Here is a 10,431-nt window from a genome sequence, read left to right on the forward strand (position 1 = left end):
TCTAGGATATATTAAGTCATACAGTACCAGTGAGTTAAGATATGTTTTAGCTGATGTTTAAAGGGAAATTTAGAAGTAGTAATAGTATAATATTCATAATACAGTTTAGGTGCAATGACAGCAAATGAAGGGTCGCCCTTGGTTCCAAATGAAGATTTATAAACTGTGAGAACATATACTGCACGGGCTGAGTAGGACATGTATTGGCTTTTAACCAATACATAATAAGCCTTGTAAGTGATAAAAGAGTGAAAAGCTTTACAGCTGAATTTTGGACCACTTCTACACAATCAAGATGGGGTTAAATTAATAATTTCTTAAGGACAGCAGCAGACAGAAATTGTTTGATTTTAAATAGCATTCTCAACTGATAACAAGACATATTTACAGCTATGCTACCATCTCTGTGCTGCCACAAATGCAAATATCACAATGCTGACATGTTGCTGACCATGTATAATGTTTATTGTATTCACAATCCTAAACGCAAGGTACAGCTGAGGCTCATAAGAATGTCATGACAAGCTTTGACCTGCTGGTGGTGCTAGAGGTAAGTTTTTACTATCACCAAAGCCACTCAGGTTACGTGACTCGTAACCCCTGCATTTAAGTAAGACGATAGCTTTACCTTGATGAGATCAATGTGTGGATCCCCCCATATCTTTCATTTTGATACAATGTAACAAAATCACACCATATATATATCCAACATGCAGCTTAGTAGACGGCACACAAAGTGACAGGCAAGACGACACATAACCTAATAGTTAGTGTAACCCACTCTTGGGTGCGCTATACTCTAGATTCGGGAGGAGCTAAGTAGTGGGGCACAATCACCATGAACACACAAGGCATGAGTTTAGTTAACTGCAGCTTTAGTTTAGAACAACACAATTTACACCAATATGAAAAATAACAAAATGGCCCTTAAACATAAAATAAATTATCCTCATGTGTGACTTAGTCACTCTTCAATTTCTGGTCAATGTCTGATGATCAAAGTCAAGGTTGTTTCGCTCAAAGTCAAGTTTAAGTCCAATCAGACTGAAGCCTGATTTATCACAGTCTGTCTAGTCAGAGAGCACTCCAAGTCTGCTGTGAGTTTGAGCTATATCAGTCATGGTGACTTACACAATCCTACCACAAGTAGAAGGTAGATCCGCTGTTTCAGTGGAATCCTAGATGAGTTCCTGGTATCAACTGGGTGGCTCGCCATCTACTAGAACTGCTGAACTCAACCAAAAACCTGACCTGCATTTACAACACAGGTTTAGTTTCTATTCTACTTATCTTATTTCTTAATGCAATGCAATCAGTTATATTTTCTCTTTAAAGTTGTACAACATTATACTAGATAACATCTAAATAACACTGAATGTATTTTCTTAACATTATGACAAGCGTTATTTTCTAGCTCAACATCTCAATTCAATCTTAATGACATTAGAATTATTTTGTTCTAACAGAATACAATCATTATATTAACAAATTACAAATATTAAACATGAAAATGTGAATTAACCTGTTTCAGCTGAACCAATATTTAAAAAAATAACAAAACACATTAGCTACACAGTAACATTTAATAACATTACCTTAAATGTGTATTTTCCCCTTATTTTCCTTTTCAAATAGTGTCTATCTCACCATGTAGGTAAAACAAGTTTTTAACAAAATTCTTAATTTTAACATGATATCAATTTTACAACATAGGCTACTACATTTTTAAATCAATATTACTGCTTGACAGTATTTTAATACTTCTAGTAGCATGAAAAGTAAAGAGGCTAGGCTCTCCACAGTAATATAAATTTCCGATTTTTCCTTTACAGTAAAATGACTACTTTTAACACATATCTTAGATATTATGCATCAATTATGTATCTCTTTAACAAAAACAAAAAAAATGTAACTCTCAATGTAACCATTCCCATGCTAACACATAGCAATTAGCCAAGCAGCACCAGGAAAGCTAGCTTACCGAGACACGAGGAATGGAAACTCAATTGAAAAGAACGGCACTCCTCCCGGTCCGTGGCTCTTGTAGTGGAACTGCTTCACTGTTTTCTAACTTTTATGACTTAGTTTTCACTCTTTTTACAATTTGTTGTACAGGTCACAACACAGTAGTTTCTCTCAATATGTCGACTCGTCTCTTTCATGCATAGCCTACACACACTCACTCTCGGACCTTAGATGAGGCAGGTGAGGGGGGCCTGATAGAAAATTAGGAGATTTTAACTAAATTATCACAGCTATAATGAAAATAAAATGTTAACTTAAAACAAATATTTATAGTTGTTATTAGTTTCTAAAATAATTCCTATTTTAGCCCATTATTTCCAGTTGGGTTACATTAGCAAAAATGAAGTGTTCACACCGAAGTGGCGTTGTAATTGTTGTGATGTAATTGTGCGTGTGTGTGTGCGTGCATGTGTGTGAGTGCATGTTGGCTCATTTGCAAAAATGAAATGCACAATGTTAATTTTAGGCCTACATATATTAAATAAATAAATGGCACAGAGATGAGTCAGTTATTTGTTTGCAATATGTTTGATTTGTTGCATAGCCTATGGAACAGTTATTACCAGCGAATTACAAATGAAGTATTGTGCTGATGTAATAGTGTGTGTGGGTGAGTATATGTTGGCTCATTTGCAAAAGTTAAATGCACATAGTTAATGGTACATACATTGATACATACAATGGTACAAATAAATGACACAGAGCCAAAGATGACCTTGTATTGAGTTTTTATAGGCAAAATACAGTGTGTCAACCACTTAGGGATGGGGGGCTCATACTGTCCTGTAGCAGGGGTGTGGGGTCGGGGGGGGGGGGGGGGGGGGGAGGGGGCTCATAAAGTTCTGAGAACTCTGATCGTCTGAGATCCATGAATATCTGTTCCAAATTTCAGGGCCATCCATTTAATAGCTATTGAAATATTTAAGTCTGGCCTAAAGTGAATGTGGTGGACAGACTAACCGATAGGGCTGACCTTTCGATCTATAGAGCCATGTCACTACCAGGGCTGAAAACAAGTATGACTAACCACTTTATTGTCAAAGTACAGATTTTAATCATTAATCCTCTCAATTTTCTGGCAATGGACTGAGTTGTGGTTGGCATGAAGCCATGTTTTTCATTCATTTAGACAGTCAGGCTTGGTGGGGAAAATATAAGTCTCTTGGTGTTGTCCTTGTTAAGCTGGACAAAGTTACAACATCCAACATGAAATACTTTGTACTTTTTTTTCTTTTTTCTTTACTGATGTAATGCTGATTCTGAAGATTGATATAAAACCTATAAATAACCTAAAGCAGTGGTTTACAAAGTGGGGGCCACCAAGGAGGCCTCAGGGCATTGAAAAGTAAGACTTATGCTAACATAAGTCTTACTTTTCAATGCCCATCAAAACATCACTCATCACATAAATTGTAAGTGTTAACCTGGTAACTGATGGACCTTACTGGTCTTGTTTTGTGGGGGTGTGTTCAGACTGGGCTGCAGCCATGACTGTTGAGAACAGTGGAATGACCACTCTTGTCAAGCCAAAAGCCCTGAATGCAGTTGGCGAGGCACTTGTGAAAAGGATCAACAAGCTTAATCAGGTACTACAGGACATTACACAAGTACTGAATTTCATTAAAGCCTGCCCTATGAAACACAAACTGTTCACTCTGCTGTGTAATGACATGGGCGTCCATTTTTAAGGGTCGTTGCTCCACTCCAACATGTGCTGGCTGTCATAGGGGTTCATTTTGAATCATGTCTATTAGCTGCGGAGGGAGTTTGCAGAGTTCCTCTCATCTGAAAAGCATTAGCTGACAGACCTTTTCACAAATGCAGCTTAGATTCAAAAACTTGCATAAATGTCAGAAGTTTTCTAGCACCTAAATGTAGTAAAAGAAAACATGCAAGGTTGTGATATGTACACATCGCATGTGCAAGACAAAGTGCGTGTTTTTATCAACAAGATTATGCTATGGTCAAACAAGGTCCAGGAGGGAGTAACAGAAATGTCACCACTACTTCACCATGAGCTGCTGTCATCTCGTGAGTAGGGCACCATCTCTCAACTTATCCCATCTGACCTGGAGCACCTCCAGGGACATTTAGCTGACCTTGAAAATACTCATTTAAACTGGATTAGGCACCCCTTTGCCTGTGGTGTAGGTTCTACTCTGGATTTAAAGTCACTGGAGGAGCTGATTGAAATGACAAACCTGGGGGGATTTAAAAATGAAATTTAAGGCTTTTTCCCTCCCTAACTACTGTCTGCATGGAAGAAAGGACTATCCCACCCTGACTGAGAGGGATCTGAAATGTCCTTTGTCCTTTTGCAACCAGCTAGTTGTGTCAATCTGTCTTTTCAACTTTAAAAGTACTTAAAACAAAATGGAGAGAACGTCTAAATGTGCACAAAGATGTGTATGGTAGACATAAAGCTCAGGTTCGACAGGCTGTGTAGGAACCATCAAGCCCACCTCACACTATCCTCTCTCTCTTTCTCTTTCTCTTCCTCTTTCTCAGACACAAACACACAGAGGCTAAAGGTTAGTTAAGAGTTTGTGACTGGAAGGTCGCCAGTTCATCTTACTTTGTTGGGGAAAGTGAAAAGGCAGCACTTGCCCCTCACTCATTACCACCTCTGAGGTGCCCTTGAGCAAGCCCCTTAAATCCAATTGCTCCAGTGAAGCTTATCAGTGGCCAGCAGGTCAGCTTGTGATTGTGCTGAGCAGTTTCCAGGTGTGAATGTCTGCAACTGTTTGGATGTAGTCAGGCTGCAAAAGAGAAGCTGCTTCTCAGTAAAAAGTTTCTCAGTGAAACTTCCCTGAATAAATAAAGGTTAAAAAAACATTACAGAAAAATGCCTGCCAAAGAGATTGGATCTGAACCAATCAAGAGCCAAGGAACTTACTCCAACATGATTAATGAGCTGATTCATTGAGATATTATAATCTGCAGCGTTGAATGCAGCAACAAGGTTAAGCAGGACAAGACAAAGCAAAGTCAGAGTAAAGGACAGTGCTGGCTGCTGGGTGGAGGTTGTTTGACACATAAAGCAAAGCTGTCTCTGTGCTATACTAGTTTTGCCTTAATCCAGACTTTAGAATCCACCCACTCCACCAAGTCAAGTTGACTGATCCTGGTCTGGCATCATGACATGAAACAGTGGTTTCATAGTTGAAAAAGTGATCGATCCAGTGAGCATGGTAGGGAGGACAATTAGTCAATCAGCTCCATAGGCAGGGCGAATGCCGTTGTCAAGCATAGTCAAGCTGTGCGCCAGAACCAAGGAGGAGTAAGACTAGGCAGTGCTGATCAAATATGAATCAAGATTATGTTGCCTACCAGTCAGAATGTTCAGTAGTGATCAAATTGAATCCCCCTCCCAGACTGAAATCGGTTAGAGTGGGTGCAAAGTCAAACTGAAGCTGGAATCAGAGTGTAACAATTCAACAAATGTGTCTGATATCAGGCAAATGCTAGATCTAAAACCAGATTGTAATTTTGTTATTGACAAAGGTCATTGACATATGCAAAGTGAATTGTGTGTGTTTCATGATAACTTTCAATTTTGAATGTGATCAGGTTTCTGAGTGCTTACCTGTGGTAACTTGCAATGTCAATGTTTTTGAGCAACTTTTTTAGCCATACTAATAGTGCTGCATTTGCAGATCTGTGGATTGTAATATCATACATATAGATGGGATCAGGTTTGGTTAGACTTTTGTATATGTGTTTATTTCATGATTTTGTTCTGTTTTGGAAGAGAATATCATGTAGACGTGCCACAGTGTCAGGACGGTGTATGTAACAGTCTGGATGAAAGCAAGTGTCTGAAAACTAAGGTTATCTAATGTTTTGTCTGTATGTGTGTGTGAGAGAGTGTGTGTGTGTGCTATTGTGCCTGTTATCAGATATGGCTGCTGTGTCTCAGTCTGTCTGTCTGATAATGAGGCCACAGGGGGCTGAGAACAGCGACACACTAACTTGGAGAGAGGAGCAATATACAGCGTCTTGAAGAAGCGGCAGTGGGGGGTTAGCTGTGTGTGTGTGTGTGTGTGTGTGTGTGTGTGTGTGTTGGGGGTTGCTTTTAATTCATCTCTTCTGTCAGGGAGCTCCAGAGCCAGATACATGTGACATTCTCTCTCATTTAGTCTTCCAGAAACATTTACATATGAAGTTTCTCTTCAGTTAAAAACTTCTCTGTAGCTTATGTGGAAACTTTTGATTTGCAAAACGTCTCTCATTTTAGCTGTGTCAATATGAAAACAATTCATATATCTAACAGTATGTAATCACCCTTGTGAGTGTCTTCTTGGTGTGTGTGCGTGCACGTGTGTGTGACAGGTATCCCACCAGCAGTGCCTGTCCGATAAGCCCAAGAAGTTCCAAGAGGAAAATCAATACCTCTGCTCACCAACTCAAGCTGGTACCTTGGTGATACACAGACATACACACATGCTGACTTCAGTCACTTTTTGGGACATTACATAGACTTACATTAATTTCCTGGAAACTCACCCAGAGGATGCTGGTCCATGGAGGTAGAGGATTTGAGGACCATTTGAATATAGGTTGCTATAATTCAACAGTTATGCAATAGATTATGTTGGCATTTTACACCTGCCTCTCTAAAGGACTCTGCACAACCCTGCATTTGAACATAAGAACATTACATAACTTGAACATAAGGAAGTACAGATCAGTAGCCAATTAGTGTAAAAAAACACCAGCTGCCACTGCCCTAACCGTGACCACTACTTGCCTAACCGTAACCCTAACCATGCAATTAACTGGTCTTTAGTCTGAAATGTGTCTCAAAAAGTAGCATATAACAGACATACACACAAAACACATAGAAGATGCAAAGAAGAAGGAAGGAGAAGAATCATAGGAATGGAAAGGTCTTGGTTTAGCCATGATTATGATTGTAAAATGATATATGTTATGCAAAAAAGACATGATTCTTGTTTCTTTCTATTACCAGCAACGTCAGCAAGGATCAGAAAAACAATACTGGCTTGATCTGACATACAAGTTGAATGAAAATGAGCATTAGGCATGGCCATTTGTTGTTTTATCCCACACAGTATTTCATAGGAGAGGGTAGTCAGTACTGCTTCACAAGGCTACGATTTAAAGTCTACCATGTATATTTTTCCCTTCTTTCACCTAGTGTCACCACATCTACAATGTGTACTTTCATACCTACAACTTCAAGGTTGCTCCTGATATCCTTGATCCTGCAAGTCAGTCTTTAGCAGCACTTTACCAACTGTGAGCTACAGCAGGATTGGCTGGACTTCATTGTTTTGTCTCACACCTTTCTTGGCCGGTGGTCAGTGAAGAAATTTAAGGCATAATCTAGTCTGACGTAGTGGCCATCTCAAAAGCTCTAAAACATTTTTAAGAGACACCTTTAATCCGCTGGTGTACAGAGCAGCCCCCAAAACTTTGAGCCAATCATAAGAAAACAGGCCCTGATTTAGCCTATTATTGGAGTGGAATTGGCTTGTCACTGCTTTAAATGGTGAAGTTTTGAAGGCTTTATGGTATGTCGCTTATTAGTCAGATAGGTTTTAGGCTTGAGCTTCATTAAATTTCACTTTTTAAAAAACAACAACAAAAAAACCCTTTAGCTATTCCGGAAATGGAAGTTACACGCACCCCTTTTTTTCCTCGCAAATGTTTATCTGAATGCCCGCGGTGACGCTGGGAATGATCGATCAGAGGCTATTGTTGTGGGAGGTGGTGATGGAGGTGGAGAAAGATCTGTCTATCCACATTCATCATCACTTCCTCTGGAGTCAGCAGGAGTGTAGACGGATGGAAACAGACGCGGTATCGTGACAAACAGCTATAAATCCACATATTTCCACTTCGCAACATCATACATGGCACAAGAACAATGAGTATTAGCCAATATGAGTTTACATATTTTGCAAATACATGATTACGTCTCTCGCCCTATTTCTCAGTTTTCCTCACCTCTCTGACTCTCCCCCATTCTCGCTCTCTCTCTCTATGACATTTTAGTCCATCTACATGACAGAATTGGAGGGCAGCAGTGTTTGATCATGGCTCAGACAGCGTGTCAAAAGCAGTCATGAGCAGCGGAGTGCATCCAACCAGACGCTGTCGAGCCAACTGACGTGGGGGTAGGTGGAGAGGTAATAGAGTTGTTGCCACAGTCTTGATGAAAAACAGTCAATAGGTGTGTGAAATTGCAACATAGACAGTGTACATACATCTATCTCTTTGTTTTTGGTTACTTGTAGTGGTTATGTAGGAACTTGAATTTTATTTAAAATTGGTGAAGCAAGATGAAGCACAACAGGTGATCTAACAGTGCAGTACAGTCATAAAAGCATTACATTTAAAAGGACTGAAATGTTATAGATGAAAGATGGGTTTTGATGGTGCAGAAATGTATGCTTGAATGTGAGAGGGTTTAAATTCTCTTTATAAAGCATGAGGGAGGGGGGACCCTGCTTTAGACGTAATGTAGTTGATTGAACCAGTCAATCAAGCTGTATTTGTATAGAACTTTTCATACAGGGTAATGTAACACAAAGTGCTTTACATATTTAAGAAAAAAGAAAAAAACATCATCACAGCACAGCAATATAAAGTTGTGTCATCGGCATAGCTGTGGAAATTGATGCTGTGCCTCCTGATGATGTTTCCAAATGGCAGCATATACTGATTAAAAAGAGTAGGACCTAAAATTGAACCTTGAGGAACCCTGCAGTGCATTTTATAGCTTTTTGATGAACATTTACAAGGAAATCTCTTATTGAAACCAATTAAAAACAATACCAGATATGCCAGTCAAACTGTGGAGAATTTGGACCTGAGGTCATTAACATATAATACATAGTTGACCACATCTGCAATGTGAATACACAGTATGTAGTTGTACATGTTTTTCAGCCTTTGGCCAAAACCATAGACTGTATATAAGAAATGGACGTCACCCATTGGTTTGTGGACTGCTGCTCGGAAGCCAATAGTTTCTAATCTAGGCAGCGCCATCTTGAAAATTTCAGGTGCATGCTGGGAAAAAAAGAACACGGATTCTACTTATATGGGCATGAGGCGGAGTTATGAACGGAAGTATGGGCGGGACCAACGGCGGAGCCGGGAGGCTGCGATTGGTTGCGAGGGCTGGATCTCGAGGATATTGGTCAATCAACCTGTCAATCACAACATAGCCACGTAGCCTGCTTTATCGTCATATATAAAATCAGGGAGGCTAACATTTCACAAATGAACATCAGACTGCATTGAATAAGGCTTTAAACTAGCGATTAAGACCATAAACATATTTTGAAAACGTTTACTGAGGTTAGAAATCAAGTGAGAAGTTGGTGAATTCTCCATTGACTTGTATAGAGCTGGAAGTCTTTTTGAACACCAAACGATGGCCCCCTGGTGGCCTTTTGATAGAATGCAGCTCTAAGTTACTTCCGCATTGGCTTCTTTTCAGAGGACAGGAACTCCCCGCCTGGCCAAAACTCAATATATCGCTGCCTGTTCAGCTCTTTCAGTTTGCTTAACAGCACCTCCTACAGATGCCTTTTCACATTACTTACTCCAGTAGTATTTTCAGTTCATTTTTGTTTTTGGTCATGCTACAACAAGCCACGTGCAGCTCTCTAGTTGACAAGCCCGGGTGAATATATGTCGGTAAGTAGTAATTCATTGTCTCATTGATGTATATTGATGATGCCTGTTTCATAGTTCATTTGCGTTTCACTACGTGGCAGAAATGTAACGTTTGCTGCTAATCACCTCTAGTCATGTAGCTTATTTTGTTAGCCTTTAGCATTAGGCTGCAGTTTATTGTGTGTGAGGCTGGCGTGGAGGCCTTTGTTGTGAGCTAATGCTGATTTAGTTCTCCTGTTCACTCACATTATTTATTTGTGCACTTTGAGAGTGATTTGTCCGTTATTATTTTGGGAATATTTTCATATTTTCAATATTTTCAATATATTGTCCATTACAATTCATGTGATTCATAAAAACGTTGTTTTTATATTTGGGGCCAATTCATTACATTTCTTGTGTACTTTATCTTTAAGTTACATTTCTAAGCAATCCATTTCATTGCAACTCTGTGAATGTTTAGCAGCTAAATTCATGTTGGTGTCAATTCATGTCTTTAAAAAGCATTGTTAAAAAAGTTAAATATTTACAACTAAACACTATTTAGTACACATTCATTCTATATTCATGTCATTGCAGTTCTACAAAAATTAAAAGAAGGAAAGAAAAGAGAATCAGAAAACTAAACAAGACTTTGCCTTCAAACTGAAATCACTCTCCTCCTGGTCTTTTTTCCCACCTTCTGATGTTAACTGTCTGCCTAGCTTTGCAAGGGTGGCTTTACGCACAGTGAGGGCAGAACACTGCCACTAG

Source organism: Scomber japonicus, chromosome 20 (assembly GCF_027409825.1).
Source record: "Scomber japonicus isolate fScoJap1 chromosome 20, fScoJap1.pri, whole genome shotgun sequence".
NCBI classification, from domain to species: Eukaryota; Metazoa; Chordata; class Actinopteri; order Scombriformes; family Scombridae; genus Scomber; species Scomber japonicus.